Genomic DNA, 22,907 nt, shown 5'->3' with positions numbered 1-22,907 from the left:
GGGGCTGTCTGATCCAATTCAAGCCTTTCATCTTTCATTCTTCCTTTTTACAGCACATCATTTTTATCTTTGTGCATTACGACTGCCTTTTATTCACTGCTCTGTGATGTAGAGTCATTAGTGCATTTGAAATAAATGTCAACAGCGCTGACTTATCACCCCTTACATGAGCACAGTACACAACAGTTAAATATTGATTGCAGGGAGCCCGAAACACTTTTGTTAGTGGATTAAAGGGGCAGTATCAGCCCAACTAGGAAAAAGACACATAATTACATATTTATATGTCACTATATCTGATTTCTTTTTTTGAATATCCGTTCTTAAAAAGAAAATGTAATGTGTTTTAAGTGAGTACACATTTTGAACCATTATCCATTTTCCCTGGAAGCCTTTTTTTGATGTAATCTTCACTAATTTTCTTACATGGAATTTCATTACAACTCCATGTCTATGAATTTATGAATAATAAAGGTTGGCACTATGCTGGGTTCTGGTAGCAAGATTTTGGCAATGCTAGCTCTTGGTGCAGAAGATTTGGAGCAAATAAAAATACAATTCCCATTAGGAAATAGGTTTATATTAGACCTCTCAATGGGTTCAACTCAATGTCTATCATTTGCCAATTCTGTGCAATTCTAGTGGATGGACGCTGCCTGTTGTGCACCTTCACAAAAAATCCATAAGTGATATTTACATTGCCAAGAATAGGACACAAATGGAAGAAAAAATAAATCCCCCCAAAATGAGAAATTCAGATGCGGTCACCAGAATAGGGGGCCTCATTAGAACATTTGACCTTATTTCCTTTATTAGTTTTATTTAAAGTTTGTATTTTCCATCACTTTTGGTCCCAGCGTTCCTCAAGACAAACAGAGGGGTGAATTTCCATAGGCAACTAATAAACTTCCTGAGGTTCTTTACCGGTGTTTCTCAACCAGGGGTTCCCCCAGGGGTTGCTGGGGGTTCATTGAGCAGTTTGTACCTTTCAAGTCCGTTTAAGTGAGACCAATGATCTTTTTGGCTATCTTTAAGGGTGACTTGTTCTCAATGGTCAGCACTGTAAGAGGCATTCTTCCCACTGACCACTATGTTATTGTACTATGAACTGTGGATATGGACATTATAGCAGGGATTCCCTTAGGAAGTTATTTTAAGGGTTCTCATGTGTTAAAATGGTCAATAAACATTGATCTACCCTAATTGTATTCACCAAAAATATACTTAGAATGCATGAGCTTAAAGTCAAGCAACTGGTGTTTTCTGGACGATGGATGGATAGATGAATGGATGATTGGATAGATGAATAGACAGAGGAAGGTATTAATTAAAAAGGCAAGGATGAGTGAACACAACAAACATAAGATTCGAAGTCAGTTAAAGGGTTTGTCCATCCAAGACCGATATGTCCATTTTTGGTAGATGTTGGGTTGTCCAAACACCAAACATCTTCTTTAGTCCCTTACGAATTCTATTGATATGTTCTCCATGATGGGTTCCTGGTTCTGCACACCTGCTGTATCCTTTGAGGGGTCCCACAATCTCTTCAAGATTTTTAAATATATTTTATATTATGGAGAATGTAACAGAAGCAGTTGAAGGACACAAAGGTGGACAGACACCCAAAAGGTAGGAGGACAAGAAGAAGTCATTATCATGGAGATATTTCACTTATATTAAATCAGGAATTGACACAACAAAGTGCTGAACCTATAACAATAATACACAAATATAAAACATAGTACACATAAATGTATTAAAGTCATGTAAAAAAAAATATCTTTCCATAAAAGTTACAGTAATGACACCTAATGTGTACTGATACACCAAATTTTCTCTTTACCGCATTAATACTAGTAATACTAATAATGCCTTGTTAGAAACAGCAAGAACTTTATTTTATTATTGAACATATTGGTTTTAAACATCATGCAATTCACTGTGTGATTTTTTTCTGGATAAAAGCACTACCTAGGAAAGATAAAGTTGAAGATTAACAAAGTACACTTATCTGTTGAAGATCTTTGAGAAATGTTGAAAAGTCTTCACTTTTCTCCTATAGTAAGAGGAGAGAATGAGTATTTATGGAAAATTATTCAAAATTCACCCTCTTTAATCCATCTCTAAAACAATTTTCCCTGCTCTTAAAACACTGTAAAGTAGCACTTACAGCTATTGCATATGACACCTTAGAATTGATTTATAATTGGGTAAATGCTCCATTACTAAAGAGTCATATTGCTATTCCATTTTCTCACGTCAAAACCATATCACCCACTTTTACCAGGCTTCATGATATATTTAAGTTTCTGAAAAGCCCAAAATCTATAATGCAGCAATAGGTGGGCAATGATGTTAAAGCGTACTGTACTGAGTGGAGAGATACACAGTACCAATGGTGATTATTGTATATTTCATACATGTATACGGCACCATAATTGTATAGTGGAAGAAGGTGTTCAAGAGGGTCAATATTACTTGTCCTTACATATTATGAGTGGGATAGGTATCATAGTTTTATCAGAGCCCAATCATCTATAAGCAACCAGAGCAGGAGCCTAGGCTCTGGTGGATATCCAATGGGCCCACCTACAAATCTTATGGCCCCTGCAGAAAACAAAAAGGACAATTCAAATGGACAAAGCTGTGTCTTATGGGTCCATTTAGGTACAGGCAATGCAAATGCGTAGCTTCTGTGCGCTGGTCCTCTCCTCCTGTATCACTGTCTGTATTAGTCTGTCATTTGCAATCCCTATTTAATGTACAGCGCTGCGTAATATGTTGGCGCTATATAAATCCTGTTTAATAATAATAATAATAATAATAATAGCAATCTCTGTTATTTGAAAGGACAAGGGTAAAAAACTGTTACCTTGCCTAGGTCACACTATTTTCCCCAAAAGACAAAAAAACTTGTCCACAAAGCATCCCTCCCTATTTGCCCCCACTATCCTTTGTAGGTCTACACTCCCTACCCAAAATGCTTTACTAACGTAGGTCACTCGTAGACCCTATGGCAATGCTCACATTTCTTCTACATTCGTAATCCAACATTTAATGGACAATACAATGGGTCCATATGGCTGTTGGATAAAGAAACCAGTAGAGGCATGTAAAGTGGAGTAGGATCTAAGTAAGCATAGTGAAATGTGGAGAGGGAACGTTAGTTAGTCCCAAAAGGTAGAAAAGCTTGTTCTTTAAAGCTTATCTAAACCCAAGAACAACAATGCAATAAATTGAAGCTCATCAGTCTTTAGATGCTGCATAATTTTTTTTTTCATTGTACTTGGTATTTGGTGTTTTTTAGTCCTGACAGACAGCCATGGTCAGGATGTATGTTACTGTCAGGACTAAAAAACACCCCCTTTATATCTTCTGCATAATATTGGGGAACATGCAAGAATCGCTGAGAACAATCCTAACAAGTGTACATGCTTAGGAAAATAGATAGAGATGCTAGAACCTTGGATTTTTCCATAATACTACCCATTAGCTTGTACACTCTACAAAAGTAGCACATCTTGGTTTGCGGATTTTGTACTCCAAATAGGTTCTATGGTCATTCTGGGCTTTGATTGGCATGAGTAAATCTAGGACTGAAACACCACACCATGACATTGAACTCCAGATAACAATTTGTTCCTATTGTCAATCATTACACAAATCGACAAAGACTTCAAAAGTAGGGATGAGTGAGAATGCCTCTGGCATTCTCGTGAAAATTTCCTCAAACTTACAATGGTTCCGCCAAATTTCGGTGAACCGATTTTGCGAAACCATCGGAAGAGGAAATTAAAAGAGGAGGATTCCCAGAGCTGCATTCAGCTCTGGTAATCCTCCTGTTTGTGATCCCCGGGGCACTGAAGGTTAATTAACCTCAAGAGGCCCGGGGAGCGCACACTCTTCTCAATGAATTCAGCCACAGCTGCAATCATTGAGAAGATGCCCGGCAAAAGAGAACCTCCTGACATTGTAATATAAGTATCACTTAGAAATGATACATTTGTTACAGATGCAAATGTATCATTTGTAAGAGATACTTATATTACAATGACAGGAGGTTCTCCTGAGCTGGGCATCTTCTCATGATTGCAGCTGTGGCTGCATTTATTGAAAAGAGTGTACGATCCCCGGGGCACTAGAGGTTAATTAACCTCTAGTGCCTGGGGATCGCAGAGGATTTCAAGGGCTGCTGCAGCCCTAGAAATCCTCCTGTTCGGCGAGAGATCAACCTATCGGCCAATCAGAAGAACGTTCTGGCTTACATTTTCGTCAAGCGAGAAAGGCCCGATTAGCCCCGAGATCGAATTTAATATTCTCGCTTGCTGATCCCTATTCAAAGTGGTCATAGCTAGAAAAAAATGTCATTGGAGTGAGTGGAGCTTCTGATCACTAACTTATGGTATCAAAGTGCTGACTGATCATATCTGATCATCATTGCAAAATTATTGTGTCATAAAAAAAGCAAAAAAGATGTTATCACCTTTTATTGGAAAGACTACCTGTTAGGTTGGAACTTTTGCATACGCATCAGCTCAACTTGTTTCTTTTCCTGAGCTTATATACGAAAATTACAAAATATTAGCAGTCTGCTAGTTTGTTTTCCTTATCTTTAAAAAATGAGTATTCCTCTGCAGATCTATATGAAAAAATACCTGCAATCTGTCTTTGTACACGGTGTAATTCCACCCTAAATTATGATATTTATATTACAGCTATAAATCACAGCAAGGTGCCACAAATAAATCATGTGGATTTTCCAGGTTGAATTTTATTTATTAATAGCAAGGGAAAGTTTTATTAGAACAAATTAAATAATCACCTCTTCATTTGGAAGGCTTTGAACTTAATTACCGAACAAACTACTCACGTACTGAGTGCCTGACGAGAATGCATGCTGATAGCATAGTGTTCATCGGCTTTCTTTGTGTGTCAATAAAGCTTACTTTGATTTGAAAGATGCCATTATTTTGGGGGGTATTGCCCATTTTGGTGTGATGTTACAAGGATTTTGTTGCTGCTGCATTTGTTTCGTATTTAAATGCGGAGTTTGACCTTTTAAAGAGGAAACGGACAGAATATTTCCAAAAAATCCTGTTTGCACCTCACTGGGGAAATTTTCCTTAATTTTCTCACCTGAAGACTCACCAGGTAATGGAAATCACTCCAAAGCAAACACAATTTTTATCCCAGGGAGTTGTCCTAGGCTTTTTCATTGGATGATTTTCCCTCATTGCTTAAATGACAACTCAACATGTTGAGTTCTGACCTAGTGACAATGGTCAAGTGGACAAATAAAGTAGGTGAATCTCCCCAAACGATGATAGCAATAAAAACATGAATGGAGGGGGGCTTCTCTGTTTTATTCAAAAGCATAAACATTTTTGGCCCTTTTGTCCCTTTTAAAGGCATCAACATCACCTTTAAAGACAATAGTAGATATGGAGGCTGATGTATACAAAAGCCAATGACTCTTGCACAATACAACACACACACTATATTGTGGGAATTATTCCTTTAGTAAACTTGCCCAGTTATCTACCACTACCTTTGACATTGCAGCTCCCTTCATTTCTTAATGTACATTTTGCCTAACTGAGCAATACCCACTATGTATAGGCATGTAGGACATTTGATTTCTCATTCTCTTTTTATAGTTGTGGAGTGTGTGTATGGGGCTGGTTAGGGATCAAAATTATTGTTCTCTTTGCTGGAGAGGAAGTTCTGTTCTCCCTGCTTTTGTTCATCATTCATCAATCATTACACCACCAGTTTACAGATCAACACTGTTTATGGAGACAGCTCTGACACGAGGAGGCAAAGCTGTGATTCTACCAAGGTTTATGGAGACAGCTCTGACACGAGGAGGCAAAGCTGTGATTCTACCAAGGTTACCATCTCCATGCAGAGATGCAATTCAGAACAAACCATGATAAGTGTTAGGGAACATATTAGCTACAAACAAAGGCAATACAGGTGACCAATCTTTTGCTTTCTGCTTATCTTTTATGCATAACTTCCTCAGTACAGGTCCTCTTTAAATGAACCTACTGCTTTTTTCAGATGGCTAAAGCACATCCTTACATTAGGCCTTTGGTATTGACCACAGCCTTGATCTAGGACCATGCCAAAGTTTGCTAAGAACACAGCTTAATCCTTATTTCTGTGTCTTCCCCTCTTTTATTCCATAGACTGAATGAATTTCTGCATGCTTGCAGGCTCCCACCATTTATAATAAATGTTTCCCGTTTCCTTGGCTTAGGTAGATGGAGTTTATGTTTGTTATAATGAAGGAAGAGTGGCGTGCAACACTTATGAATTTATGAGTGATTTACATCTGCCTCGAAAGTTCATAAATGAAATGGGGGAGAAACAGATGCTTCATTCCTTGACTGCCTCGTGTCTGCACATACTGATGCTGGAGAGGAAGCGGGTAGGTCCAATAAATCAGGAGACGCTATTCTTGCTCTCTCGATTCTCCAGCTTGAGCATCCAAAGCCGCCTCAACCGTTGTCTCCTTAATGGCTTTCTTGAGAAGGCCTTAATGCCTTGTAACATTGTGGCTGCAGCCTCTTGGCTTGGAACGAATAGATTATCCTAATGAATGTTCACAGGAAATGTCTCCTCGAGGACAGCACAGAGGAAGCGAGTACCAGGCACAACAGATGGACGAGTTGGATCTGACCAGCTTCTCGAGAAATTATTAGGGCTCGTTCTGGGTTCCAGATAGAGGGCACAGCTTGTTGCATTTTCACATTAATTAATGCAAACAAAGGAAGCACAATCCTTGAGGTGTCTTGTTACCATGGAAGTAAAGTTATGCAAGATTATTGTAGTCATAATTTTACTGCTACTTTCTGGCGGTCCTATGCGATGCAGCATCTGGCTTTCAGGTCACGGTGATGGTGAAATATTAGCAATCTAATTAATAAGGGGACTCTCCTCTGGGATCTACAGAGCTGGTGCTCTGACATGCAAAAGTAACTTTAAAGAATCAATTCAGGCCATCATGAAAATGTTCTGTGGAAATACAGGCATGTGAATTGTTCTTGCAATTTATTTATCATTCTGTTTAGCTAGTCTTGAGATTCAGGAACCTCTGCCAGACTGCACAGTGCCAAATCCTCCCCAAGAGAATCTAGCTATGAACTTAGGGTTTCAAAGGACATCTAGTTTTATCCTTCATGCTCATGTATGTATGCATTTCTTTAGAAAGGACTTCTTCCACAGCAAATGTTCCCATGTCAATGGCATGTAACTGTAAATCAACATTTATATGGGGAGAAGCAGCAACCAATCAAAAGAGAAAGCAAAGTTAGCAGAACTGATGGCTGATCATTGAATTACTGCTTCTTCAATGTCCTATCAGAAGTTTTTATAGGGTAAGACACGATTCTATTTCTTAACTGGAAGAGAGAAAGTGGTGCCAACCCCATGGCTGTACTGTCTGGCAGAGGTATATAAATTATTAAGGTGGAGGCACAGAATTACAAAACGTTTTGGCGGATTAGACAATTCAACTCAAACTGTTGGTAGATAAAGCTCAGCCTCCTATTTTCTTCCCATGGCCAGTCCCATTCCTTTTTTTTTTTTCCCGGAGTGTCTATTACACATTTGCATTTTGATTTCTTTATACAAACATTTTTTGGATGTCTTCAAGGTGCTCATTAGTTGGAGAGGAGGTGAGTATTGCAGCCATGATTGTTTTTTTTTAATTGCTAATCTGCTGGGGGACTAATTAGAAAAATAATAAAAGAAAATATAGACTTGAGCTTTAAGACTTAAAAGAGGTTCTGCAGAAAAGTCTCAAACAATTTTCACCCATGTGTGAAAAAGAACTATTTGGTGATTCACAGCTTTCATCTCATTATCTTATAGGCAGCTACTGTCCTTAAACACATTTATCGTAGGTTCTATGTAGAAACCTACATTTGGGGGTGGTTCAGACCAAAACTAGGATTATTGAAAATCACCAGCTTTCTCAAGAATATTGTATCTTGAATCTAAGAACCTTTCAGATTTGCCATTGGCTCTGAAGGGCCACATGAACTTTAGAGGAATCTCTCATTGCCTGGCCATATGAGGAAAGAATAGAAAGAATTGTACAATTCATACCTAGATTTCTCATCATTTGTACCCAGATATCCCTTAAAAAATGTTAAGGTCTAATGTTTCCCCAAATGTTTAGGGGAACCATTCTTAAATAGATGAATTGCGAAAATACCCTTTGCATTGATAGAAAGTGTGAAGAAAGCCCCTCTTACCGTGGTGGACAGGTAAAAAGATCATTGGGTTCAGCCTTGTGGCATTGGACCTGGAACTATACAGTCACCATCAGATAGGCGGAAAGCATTCACGGCTCAAGGAACCCTTCCCAACCTCATGAGAAACCTTAGGGATCCATGGGACCCTAAATAAGAATGACTGGTCTATAACGGATTTCTCATTAAAGTCAGTACATTTGCATTGTTGGAAACTGGGGAATGAGTGACCCAAATAATCAAGAATAGGAATGTTCAGGAGACTCTTCTGACCATTAACAGTTGTACGAAGGCAGCCTGGTCTACGAGACTGATGTACTGTTATTCAATTCAAGCCACTGAATTATTAAAAGATTTATTTTGGTTTGAACTGACAGTTCTGATGATTTCTCTGATAAAAAGTCTAGAAAATCCATTAGTCAAAAATAGAACTTTGGCTAATATCATGTCACCTCACAAGTCAAAGATTAGTTTGATTCAGTTTTCCTTTAAAGTAGAGCCATAGTCTATTTATTTCATTTTTTAATAGCAAATCTTTGTGACTTTGTGCTTAGTAAATAATTGAATCATATGAGGACTTTAACCCTGTGTATTTTAGCTTTCAAAAAATAAATAATAATAAAAAAAATATAATAAAATACATTTTATTAAAAAAAAAGTTAAATAATAAAATGAAATGCTATGAAAGGAAAAATATGAAATAAAAAATCAGCTTAGCAAAAATACAATCTAGTTTAATAAAGGTCTTTTCTATAGAGAAATTTAAAAGAAAAGGGTAAGGCTGAGGAGAGGATAAAGGCCTTACAGTGTCCCAATTCATTGTACAAATCTCACTCAAACAGAGTAAAGATTGAAAAAATTGTACATATCAAACAAGTACATATAGCAATTTTTACAGGGGTGTACAATGAATGCAGAATATCAGTTAAAGATGTTTCAACGCGTTTCGCAGACGTAAATTTGCTTCATCAGGAAACAACTACATACAAGAAGGAGGGGTGTGCACCATATTAATCCACCCCTACTAGGGTCTGGATGGAAGTAATTCAGGGGTTACGGCAATCATATGAGCATGTATCTCCAAGTCTATATCTAAGCAGCCTGTAAGTGTTTTAGCATACACAAGTTTAGGGATAAGAGGGCATACAAAAAGTCACTTCAATTTATAGTATCAAGAGGAAAACTGTATGAGGAAGACAGACTTCCCTGCATGAATCCCTCCAAGAGCAGTCAATTTTTTAAATATATATAAACTATTTGTATTTGTACAAATTTTACAATGAATGGGGACACTTGGAGGTTTGATTTTATTACTAATATGTCATTTTAAGATATTAACTGCGGTCAAAGTAAGTCTTAGTTTCAGCTTTGATCTGCAATTTTTATAGTTTGCAGTGGAAGTAGTAAATGCTGGCCTAGAAGTACGGTTGGGGGTCATTATCTTGCTAGAGGATGAAATGTTCTCAATGTTTGGTTCAAAGTGCCAGGTAACTACCTGGATTGAATAAAAGAGGCCAAAATGAGCAAGGTAGAAACACGAAGGTGGAATTATAAAGGTCTTGGTTTCTTTTGTTGAATCCAAGTAGGTGACTGGCACTCTAAACCCCAACCATACTTCTAGGCCAGCCTCTCTCAACTGTTAAACTCCAGGGGAACCTAATAAATCATTTTTAAGTTTAGGGGAACCCCTGCTTAAGACAATTGATCTGACGGTTGGGCAAAAAAGACCCCTTACATGAGTAGTTAGAAGGAACATTGCCCCTTACATGAAATAAAGATCATGTCTGGCATATCAACTGGCCCTTCAAGGAGCATTGGCCTCAGAACTCTACAACCATGGTCAAATGTGAGTTCAACAAAACACCTAGTGACCTCAGAAGAAACCCCAGGGTTTCATGATGCTTTGGTTAGGAATGGCTGTTCTAGTCCAGTGGTCGACAACCAGTGGTCAGCAGGAAACTTTTGGTGGTCAACGTCTCTGGCCGGTGCACCCCCCAGTGGGATCAGGAGAAGGACCCCTCTGGGGTAGCACACCAGCCAGAGCCCCAGAGCCTATCCCACATATAGATTGCAGGCTCAGGGCGGTGGGTGGATTGTTTGGCTGGCTCAGACCTGCGATGGGAGAGTGGGCGGGTTCTGGCATCATGACGTCACTATGGGGGAAGTTTCTTCCTTTTTGAGTGACACACGGCTGCTCGCGCATACACAGTCTGGAGCCCGTAAATTTAGTGATCTGTAGGTCCGAAAAGGTTGGCGACCTCTGTTCTAGGCAGTGTCAAAACTACATTAGAAGAAAAGAACAATAGACTTAATATTATGAAATGGGCAGCACCTCCTCCAGGCTTGGAGGACAGCAGGGTGTAAAGCAAAATCACCTACAACCTCAAAACTTTGTGGGAATTCTTTCACAGTCAAAAATCTAGATTAAAGCTTATTAAACTATTTTTGTTCATGGTTTAATCTAAATCCCAAGTTGTTTATTTGTTTAGGGCTTTAATTTTAGTATATTAATAGCTCAATTTATAAAACAGGGAATCATACATCCCATCAAACATTCCCTGATGATGAATCAGTTATGGCTATTGAAACACATAGACCTGGAAGATTCCCACAAGGGAATGTTCGAGGGAATGATTTCCTGTTTTATAAATACAGCCTTAATATAATAAACTATGTATATTTGTAATGGAAAAAAGGGGTGCTCAAAAATGACCGGCAATGTGTTTATAAGTATATATTATGCTGAGTGTCTATGCTTTGTTGTTTCTCGTATATTAAATTAAAGAAGAAAAGGCAAAGAAAACTTTTCAAAAATACCAGGGAATTTGGAGGCATACAAATAACTTACTGAGAAAAAAACAACTTGTTTTCTTTAACAACCAACAACTTTATTTATTCCATAGAATCAATCAATCAATCAATTAATGTACAGTATGTGGATGGAATTAAAAATGTTGATTATTTAGCTTTTTTTTTAAAAAAAACTTTGTTCTTAGTAAGTTATTTGTATGCCTTCTAAGTCCCTGGTATTTTTGAAAAGTTTTCTTTTCTTTTTGTTCTTCAACAGACACAAATTATTGGGATGTGGCATTTATTCATAAGTGTTTGATACAGCAGAACAGACAGAAGAAATATATCTATTCTCATATATTAAATAAAATATGCTAATAGGGCAATGTCAAAAGGCAGAATATAAACAGTTCATTCTTTAGGTGGCATATCTTCTGACTGATTTTATTTCAGCACTTCTAAAGAAAGTCCTAGATTATCTGGCACCCACTAGAGGGAGCACCTGAAATACTGCATGTCAGACAAGATTGTGCAAATATAGAATAACACATTAGATGCACTTAACATATGAAAACCAATTTTGTAGTTCATGTAAATTGTACAGTAATACCTTCTATGGTTTATAGGCATTGAGCTTGATTTATTAAAGCTCTGAAGACTGGACAAAAAAAAGACTATCATGGGAGAACCTGGGTGATCCAGTAAACCCGTAATGGATTTCATATAAACATTTGCTCTTAGTTGGCTAGTGTTTTCAAACCTAGACCAAATTCATGCAAGGTTTTCTGGATCAACCCTGATGGTCTGTCTTCTCTAGTCTTGGAGAGTCTTGATAAATCAGACCCATTGTCTTGCACATTTATTGCAAGTGTCTATGTAAATCTCCAAACGCACTGATACTAACATATCCAGTTCCATTGCCCCTTTCATTGCATAAGCCAATGAAATTACCCAGTGCTTCCAAATATGGAGGAACACATGATCTCCTTCATGCGACTGCTTGGGAATTAGCAACCAATTAAATGACCCGAGCACTGTCACATGACTAAGTGATGACACTGCTCCCCTGTGTCGGCATCCAACACCAACCAGCACTGGAAATCTTTGTTCTGGCTTTGATAGACAAGGAAGTGAACAGGGAGGTCTGAAAAAAATGAGAATTGGTGGATCTAGGTCAGGCATGGGCAAACTACGGCCCGCTGGCCGTATACGGCCCAATATGGTTGTTTCTGCGGGCCTTTGGGTGGTCCGCGGCTCTGGACGGTGGCACCCCCCGAGCAGAGTCAGATGCAGGACCCTGCTGAGTGGGGCGCACCGGCCGGAGCCGCGGACCACGTCCTTCCTTTGTATGCCGACTCGTGGAGGGGGGCGAACTGTGTCCCTGCACACAACCCACCCACTCTCCCATCCGCCTGGCCCCTCTGTCAAATTTTATATCAGATTGTGGCCCCCGACTGAAAAAGTTTGCCCACCCCTGATCTAGGTGAAGGATACCCTTTTTCAGCCAACGCTGGGCCTGATTTGTTAAAACTAATGGCAAATTATTTTAGGAAATTAATTCCAGGTTTGCTGGATCACCCATGGGCTAAATCATATCCACTGTCGTTTTGCCTTCAATAGGCAAAGCAGCAAGTAAAATTATCCAATCAGGAAAAATTCACACATCATTCGTTATTCTTGGCAAAGTCAATTTTCCCGTACATTTCCGTACATTCCGTGAAAATTCTCATGCAAAGTAAAACTTCACTTTGGAAAGTGAACAAGAACTACTCCTTTAGTGAATCAATTCTGAAATTGCTTTCAAAATGTTCTCTCTCCTCCCATCTCTCTCTATTTATATATTTATATATTGTCCAATTAATTTAGAACTCACAAATTGACTTTAAAAAAAAAAGCATTTAAAAAATGCAAATGACATTTTTACAAGATATTTTTCTCAAAATGACTGTTCTTTCACGAGAATCAGAACCTAGTCCCCGCTGCCAAATTTTACAGACTGTGCTTTCTATTTTTTCTTTCTATCTGCTGCGTGAGAAATGATGTCTTCATTTAAAATTCTATTCATGTGATCGCTAATACAGGCGATTGTAACAACAATTGTTTAAAGACAAAAGGGGCGACTGGATCACTACCGCTCGATACAAAATTTAAGTAATTAAGACATGCAAACTATTATACAATTTACTGTGAGTGTTGTATGAATAATGAATTAATTGTTAACCGTTTTCTTCCCGCCACAAGTATATTTCGGGAACACATTGCATAGCTTGAGCTGATGAGATTTTTTTTAGGGATTCTACATTATTGGTGGGAAGGAAGACTGGTTATTTGATGGACATCATTTTCAAATTGATATTTGAACCAGAATTCTGATTAGAAGATTTCTAAACCATACAAGGGGCCAACACTGATATAGAAAGTTACGTTCACAAGATTGGATGGCTTGGTACCAAAGAAAATTAGTTGTAAAAGCAGATCTTGCTACAATATTTACCATTGATCCAGAGCTGTCCCCTACAGTGTTGTTTTCTATCACTAGATGTCATCAATGAGTAGAACATTAACGGAAGCCCAGAGCATCCTGGTATACAAACTTTAGGTATGCCAGGAAGCTACAGGCTGCTGTTTCTTGTCTAATTTTGAGCATGTGCAGATGGGGCTTTTAAATGCCAAGAAAGAAAAAAGTGCCGATCTCGTGCATGCGTAGTAGGATCGGCAGTTTTTTGTTTTACATTTACAGGACGATGTGTCACCCGATCTCGTGCCTTTGCAGTGCAAGATTGTGTGAGGCAGAAGCTGGAAGTGGAAGGAAGAAGATGGCCGCACCCGCTGGTTTCTCCATGCCAGGACGAAGGGAGAATCAGGACAGTACGGGACCCAATGGAAGCCAGGTGTGGAGGGATCAAGGACTCAAAAGTAAAGGTAAGTATGATTTATTTTAATGGAAGTTCCACTTTAAATGATGTCTTATTGAATACAGATTGACAATAATTTGTTTCTTTTATATCGGCTAAAAAGTCCTCTTCAAGAAGTGCTTTAGATCTCTTTTGATCTATTTTGATCTTTTGTTTGGCTATGATGGAGGGCACAATAGCTGGACAGTTATATTTTCTGAACGGACATTTTTATTCTTTTTTTGCACGTCATACTGTGAAATATTATTACAGTAGGATTGTAATATAGTGTGTTCCTTTTTTATTTTTACTTAATATTGTTTCATGGATAGACAATAATATGATTAATAAAATTGTTCTTACTACTTTATTAGGTATAAAACTTTTTCTCTGAAAATTTCACTGGTGTGCATGACATTTTGATTTTGCTAGTATTTAACTTTGCAGGTAAGCCCCATTTTCCAGCTCTGGTTATTTTGGTCCTTTGGGTCTGGACCCCAATAAAAAAAATTAATTCTTTAAAGCCACTCCAACTTTTATTAATGTGCACAATTCAATATTAAGATATTGTAAATAAATTCACTAGAAAAAGTATAATATTAGTGTAAATTCATAGTATAGTCATTTATAAATATAGATAGATATTTTCAAATTTTGACTTTTTGCAAAACTCAAAGGTCGACTTTTTGCAAAACTCAAGGATGATCTTACCTCAGTCCCAGCCTTCCTATTGGGCATTATTATGATTTGACTTTGTATTTTCTGGCAACCAATGCTGGACATTGTCAATGACTAAACTAGTTCCAGAACCTGATGTAGCATCACCTCCCTGACTGCGAATTGTTATATCATCCATCAGCTCCTTATGGTGCATTTCACATGGATGCTTCCCCTTATATCACATAGCCTACAGTTGAATTGCACATGGTGCTGCTATAAAATTCTTCACACTTCACTTTTCACATATGTTCACCAATAATAGATGGTTATTTTTGTAATAATTAGTTTAAATGGCTTGGGCAAGATTATGACATTATCATGTTGTGGTTAGGTCAATAGAAAGAGGTTCCTCTGTTGGATCACAAGCTTGTTTTTCTGTATTTTTCTTCTTTTGTTGCATTGCAATGATACTTATCTCCTAAGGCCTCTTGGAAGCCACCTTCCATATAACATGAACTATGGTAATGGCTGTACGGACCAATCCTGTATTTTGTAAGTTGGTGCAACTTTGGTGCAATATTAGGTTTAATCGTAAACCAGATGTCCTAAAAACTCCCATTGGGTTGATGGTCATCCTATAAGACATTTCTCAATTTTTATAACCTTATCCTATCATCCATTTCTCTTTAACCTAAAAATTGGGCAAGTAGGGTTTCTCATTCTATATTAATGGCAGTCTATTTTTCCCGATACAACTACAGTTTAGGAGCCCAACTGGGAGACCTGAACACAGAGCCTTTACCCTAAAGGTATCACAAGGAATTATTCCGACGAAAGCTGTTAAAGATGACTTCTAAAATTAAATACCAGGTAAAGCCTATATGATATTTCTATATTTGGCTTTGCCTATATAGTATACTTTCAATCTATATGAAATGGATAACCATTGGACCATGTGGAGGTAGCAACTACAGATTGTAGACTTTTTTAGACTTCACTTCATTTCTAATCACATCGACTTGTTGAACAAGTTTTTCTAAGCACCTGAATTCGCACTTTGTGCCAACACAATGGCAGGCTGATGTGAATCGAGTTGTAAATGCAATTTAAAATGCTTGACTAATGAAACAATAGTTTGTTTTAATCCTTTTTTTTATGTTCTCTACTGTTCAGACATGAAATATGACTGTTTACAATTTCCCTGTCAGCAGCTCAGCAATACAGTAAAAATCATTTTCATCTCCCAGTGTTCATTGTGAACGAAAAGAATAGAGAGCATTACATGTTAAGAATATGCAATGAGATTTAAGTAGACATGTTGACGTACTTGGAGCGTTTTAATGTTATTATACCTCTGCTGCTCTTTTGCAACGCTCTCTGATGTGTGTTTTTGTGGTTAGATGGATGTGAAGTTGTTAAAGGTTTGCGGGGAGGGGTAGAAAAAAAAAGGGGGGTATATGGTGGGGGGATTATCTACTGTAAGCAATGCACAAAGGAATAAATACCATACATTCCTTAATATAAGCAACCACCATGCAAGCAAGGCTGAACATTTTTACAAAGAAGAAAAAGCAAAAAGACACATTTTTTGGATCAAAATATATGTTAGATCTTAGCACAGCAAATCTTGGCCTTATCACATTAAAAGGTATTGAAAAGAAGAACTTATCCTATGCCTAACGTCTTGCAGTTTGCTGGGCCGGCCCCGGAATTAAGTGGTGTTTAGCAGTCTTTCTTTCTATTTCTGTGAATACGGTAAAATTTTATAACACTGTTATTTTTGCAGGAGCACTATAGGCGATGGAAGTTTTCAAATAAGAACAGATTCCTCTATTTTGCAGAGAAGTTAATTTTGACAGACACAGCTCCACGAGCCGTTCAACAGCATGTTGATTGCTTATACTATGTTTAATTCCAACTAAAAAAGCAAATACATCTCTTCACCTAAGTAGGAGAGCTGATTTTTTTTTTTTCATCAGCAGTTAACAAATGTTCATTTAAAAATAGGCAGGCACTCTGCCAACTTGTTCCAGATTGCCTAATAGAGCTAATTTTTTGTAGACTATTAATTCATCTTCTTAACTTAATCTGCATTCCAAATGCATATAAACTGCATTTCATTCTGTCCATAATTGAAACAATATATATAAATATGTTACAATGCAAAAAAACAATAGGATAAAGTGGATCAAGACTGAGTGCATTGACATAAAAAAGTAAAAATGTAGAAAAATATAACAAAGCACATTCCCTTATACTATGGACAACAACAATATTAAACCTAGAGTAAGATATCTTTTGCTTTTTGGAGAAACTGTTTTTAGGGTATTACTTTTAATTATATCTAAACAACAATGTTTCTGTTTTAATTTTTTTCATGTACCATTATAAGCCTTTAAGCCAATTATAGGCAAAAAAAATGTCTATAATTTACCTGGATCCCTGTTGTTTGCCTAATTTTATTATAAATGTTTTTATTTTTTTGAAAAAAAGTAGAACTAAACATATTATTTTAAGTATTTAATATGAGAATTAAATAAATACAAATCAATAGGATTTATATTTCAAAGTATATCATATCGTATATTGTATCAAATAAATTTCAGCGGTGGCGAGATGAGTAATTTTGGGCGCACTTCAGTTAAAGCCTTCTTAAATAACCTGTAAGATTAGAAAAATCTCGCTCTGGGAAATGTACATAATTTCCACAAGGCAAGTTAGAAGTGATCATTAACTTTAAGCAGTTTATGAATAATTTTTGGCCCTTTTCAAGTGATTGTACATTGAAATGAGAAATAAAGCATGTAATTAATAACACATAATGAAAAAAAAATAGTGGCTGAACACTTTGTTTTTTTTTTTTTATTATTTATCAAATATTTTATTGCTGGCTGATGGAGATATTCTGTGAACTGATTCCCTTATATACAAAAAAATCATCATTAGATTTTTGTTATTACTTTACAAAGAGTGATCAATTTTAAAACACTTAAATCTTGCAAAATGAAAATCCAAGCTTTGGCTATTTTGAACGGTTTGATAATATTAAGATGGGTATAAATAACACTGGTACATTTAGCCCTGCTTCCTTGCTCTATTACAAATGTTAATTCAGACTGCAGCACATAATCCTGCCTTAGCTCTATCCATGTCTGCAGCCCTGTAAATCTTGTCTCAGGCACTTAGATTTTTTTTTTCTGATGTTTAAACGGGTTTGCAATTGTTTTACAGCTGTAAAAGAATTTAAAATCAACCAGCAATTTCTCTCCTTTCCCTGCACGCATCAAAGACAAGTCGCAAATTATAAACATATGATTTGCGTTTTGGTGAGGAACACGCAGAAACCATAACACACAGAGAATTAATATCATTATAAAAAGCAGCGCTGATAATGTCTGTGTAATTATTATTTAACAACGTACAGCACCCAGAGGAAAGAAAAAAACAGCAGCATGTGCTTTTATTAAAAAAAAAAGATTTTTTTTTTTTTTTTTGCCTACTACGTTCCCTAATCACATGTATCTATAATGAAGCAGTTGGTTTTTAAATTATTAACTCTTTTTTTTTTACACAGACACAAAAAAAAAAGAGAATGCAAATAAACAAGCAAAAATAGAAAAAAAGCATAAAGGCGCTAAAATATAAAAAACTAAAAATATTGCTAATTAGAATATTTTACACCTGCCATAAGAATGATAGGGAAAGTAGATCATAATGCTTTGCAACTGGCAGGGAAAACAGTCAATATTAAATACGTGGTTTATGCATTATACATTTTATGGCTCATTTCTAGATGTCATTTATGAAGGCAGTGTCCGGTCAATGCGCACCATTACATAAGATTTCTTTTACTTACCTGGAGACAAGGCTGCAGGCGATCTGGGAAGGCCAGCGGACCCCATAAATTAAGGGAAAAAAATGCCACCTAGGAAAGTTTTAATGAAAAGGTTTGTCTGCAAGGTAAGTCTTTGAAAATGATTTTCTTTTTTCATCTGAAACATGCTTCCTTCTGTCACGCCAAAGACATCATTGGCAGAAACAGCTGAAAGAGAGTATCACTGCATCTTGGCTGTCATGGAAAAAGCAGAGATTTTAAATAATAATTGAGACTGAAGTGGGCATAAATTAAACAAAGAAATGTTTAGATGGGAAACAAAAGAAAGAAAATGACAACGCACTACCCAAAGATTCATCACGTAAGTGACGGACTTAAATCTATTTTTTTTTTATTTGGGTTATATTGGACCGTTTCTCAAAAACATTCATAAATTTAAAAAATTAATTTCTCCTTTTTTATTCTCTTACTCCCTTTCTTACTTCTTGCACCTGCTAGCAAAAATATGGCTCATCCGAAATGTATGTCTTATGTAATCATGAAATAATTTCAAAGATTTAACTATTCACAAGAAAACCCTGACACCCAAGCTTAATGTCTTTACCTACATAAATAAATGTGCAAACACAATAAATGACCCCAGCGAATGCCAAACTCATATAAAACAAGGATGGAGACAGTGAAATGTTAATTGGGAGATAAATTATGGTGCTGCATTTGTACATGATGCACATAATATACAAAGACTGCAAGTTCAGGCAGCTAAACCGCAGTCTTATCAGATAAGAGAAATATATAGATCAAGATATGTTTTTGGGGTGAACAAAAAAGTTGTAATTGTCCCCTTTCTATACCTGTACATAGGATGAAATATGTTTAAAGCAGACTTGTTCAGCTAGAATATTAAACATTAAAATGGATAAATTTAAAAAAACAGCTGCTGCTTTATGAATCTTACAAATGTGTATTTGAGATCAGATCACTTAAATGTATTTTTGACTGTCTATGAATGCAGCTGTATCTATACGGCCTTCTGTATGCACTGCTGTCTGTGAAGTTCTTGCATAGCATCAAAGAATTAAAATTTAAAAAAGTTCAAAAACATTTATAAATGCAAGGTAACAACCCAGGGGGGTAATTAGGCAAGTGGGTGACTCCGGGGGCATTTGTCTGAATGGATTCACTGACGACCTTTGCTGTTGCTTATAAAGTTTCCTGGTGTCAGTATAGGACAGATGTTGGTGCAACAAAATAGGAGCATCAGGCCAAACCTTTAGTAACATTTGAGCTTGGTTTATTCAATATAACTATACTAAATAATTTCATAAAATATGGGACCACTCACAAAGTTTCCAGTATTCAGTACATAAGAATGCATATACAATGTAAGCCCAACACAATTTAATGTGGGGCCTCAATATGAAAAGGGTACCCTGCGTAATATGATGGGGTGTACCTCAATTTCAACAGTCAGAAACCAGTCAGTCCCGTGTTTATTGGGCTCCAAGGATGCCCCATAGTAGTAGATTTTCTGGAAAGTTAAAGTCAAAAGGACCTTTAAGTGCCCTATAAATATTAAAAACTTTAAGTGGTGAATAATGCAGGTAAGGTTCTCTATAAATAAGGGCAATGACTTGTCAGCCAATACATGTGTATGGTGAATGTGTATTTATTGGGAGGTGCAGGGCTCATCCATGCTTGCCAATCAGATGCACTCATTGGCTTGGGAAGTCAACATTTCAGATGGAGCACAAAAGAGGTTAGTGGATAACCCTCCTATTGTGTGAGACTTCCCCCACCTCCTAGAATGTAAGCTCTTCAGGACAGGGTCCTCTCCTCCTCCTGTGTCACTGTCTGTATCTGTCTGTCATTTGCAACCCCTATTTATTGTATAGCCCGTAATATGTTGACGCTATATAAATCTTTTCGCGTAGGTAGGACTTCAAGGACTTAAAAGTTGAGGACTTTTTATTTTTCAAAAAAGCCACTGTACATCATCTCCATAATTTGTATTATCTTCTTTATAAAGAAGTTTTCAGCATGTCTTTAGAAACATTTTATTGAAAGATCAAAACAGAAGGTATTAACAATAGAAGTGTTATAAAAAGCTTTCAAAACCACACCGTCCAGATTTCCATACAAGAAAATATGTCCTAAAGAAAATGGTAACCCAATTATTAACATCTCACATCATTTTTAACAAGTAATTTAATTTTAAAAGTTGTTTTCAATCTTTGTAAATGTGTAAATTTCATTCAATTAATGGGTAGTAATTCTAGAATAAAAGAATAGAAGAGAAGAGTTATATATCTGTAATAAATGAGTCTCTGTTAGGGATGAGCGAGTGAGTTTTTAAAACTCGATCTCGCTGCAAATTCGGCCAGTCTCGCTTACCGAAATTAAATTGTAAATTGGCTGATCGAGATTGAACTTTAAAAATAATAAAAAAAAGGCAGACTGTGCTGATCTAGAGGTTTTGAATGGGGAGACTTGTCCCCATTTAACCTCTAGTGCAGGGGATCTCACACAGGATTCCCAGGGCTGCATTAATGAATGAAGCCCTGGAAATCCACTGCGATCCCCGGGCACTAGAGGTTAATTAACCTCTAGTGCTCGGGGATCGCAAATAGGAGGATTCCCAGGTCTGCATGAATGAATGCAGCTCTGCAGCTCCGAGAATCCACTTCGATCCTGGGGCACTAGAGGGTAATTAACCTCTAGTGCCCAGGGATCGCAAATAATGATTTCCTGGAACTTCTGATAGGTCCGCGAAATTGGTTCGCAGAAAATTTCACGGACCCATCAGAAGTTTGAAGACATTTTTGCCAGAGGCATTCTCGCTCATCCCTAGTCCCTATACTTATCTTTCTAGTGACCTGTTTCTTTCCTTATTGGTGCACAATTATGCCTTCAGATATTTTGCAACCCTGATGGGTCCAATACCCGTTTTTTGGCTTCAGCATTTCTTCCAATTTGCATAACCGTTTGTAACGTACAATCTGGGGGGAAAAATCACAGTGTTGGGTGAATGAATATTCCCCTCACCACTAGGTGTGCAGTGGCTGGCGAGCACTGAAGAGGCAGTTTTTTGGCACATGAGTAACCGGTAAGGTATACGTTCTTTGTTAGGTAAGTAATTCATTCTTTACAAATAATCCTGTGATGACAGCATATTTTATGTACATAGGTAATACATTGCAAGCTTTTTCATAGTTTGTCACACCTTAGGCTTCCAAGCCCTTCAAGTGGACCTTTTACCCCCCTCAAGGGTTGCCAGTTCCCCATTTTTTTCATTATTAATGCTTAATAAACTTACTTACCAGCCCAGCAAATCCCATGTTGTTCTCTTCTAATTTGACCCATGCCTGGTTTTGTGCCGCCATCTTTCTTTTTATGTCACCAAGCTCACCATTTCTTCCAGATTCTTGCAGCTGACCCTTGATGACATGGCTCAGGATCTTGTGCATGCACAGTCCCTTTCCTATCATTTTTTGAGATTGGAAGTGAGACTTTGTAAGATTTTACTGCTGCTGTTTCTGTTATCTACTGAGGAATGGCAACTTGGGTATCCCATCATTTTTTTCTTTGGCAAGAATTCGGGTTTAGGAGGTAAGAGGCAACCAATAAAAAATAAACTTTTGAGCTACTTAATTAAAAAAAAAATATATGCTTATTTTCAGAGGGTAAAAGGATTCCAATGGGATTATTCCAATAATGGGTTTTTAAAGGTCCGATTAAGCCTATGTAGCAGTAGGTTTGAGCATTGACAATTTCTTGGAAAGAATAATAAATATTGTCTGGTTCATGCACCTGTATGTTAAAATAAATCCTTCCTTTGGAAACTGTGTTACTATACACGTAGGATGGGGAAGACAGGTAAAAACAGGCTTGAATGTTTACAGAAATTGGATGGTAGAATTGCACATTTACAGATAAATGAACACATTCTGTGCGCTAATCATAATACTTCTTGACAATTGCATTGCGCGTGTTCATTTCTGTAAATATGTTCGTCGGGTTATTAAGGTAATGGTGTCAGTGTGTAGGTGATGGCTGTGGCTTGGGATAAAAAATACTTAGGAAGGAAGTATACTTCTTGCTTGTAATCATGTTTTTACCACTATCCCAAAAGCCTGCAATGAGTACTATAGTCATAAGGATTTAAGAGTTGTGTTAAAGTGGACCTGTCATTGCTTTTTACTCTTAAAGCAAATGTATCATCTATTTGGCTATTCTAAAATAATTATTTCCACGTTATTACCTTGCTGCAAATCAGTTCATCAGGATGTGTTAATATAATATACACCTATTGCTACTTTTAGTTTGTAATTATATATGTACATGATGTCAACCTTATGTACTTTTCTACAAATGAAACCGCTGGTTCCAGATTTGCAGTGCATCATAATGGTTACGCATTACTGTTGAATTCTGTGAATTGGCTGACTCATTTGGGGTTAACTTATT

Source organism: Pyxicephalus adspersus, chromosome 12, assembly GCF_032062135.1.
Source record: "Pyxicephalus adspersus chromosome 12, UCB_Pads_2.0, whole genome shotgun sequence".
Lineage (NCBI taxonomy): Eukaryota > Metazoa > Chordata > Amphibia > Anura > Pyxicephalidae > Pyxicephalus > Pyxicephalus adspersus.
This window is presented reverse-complemented; position numbering follows the sequence as displayed.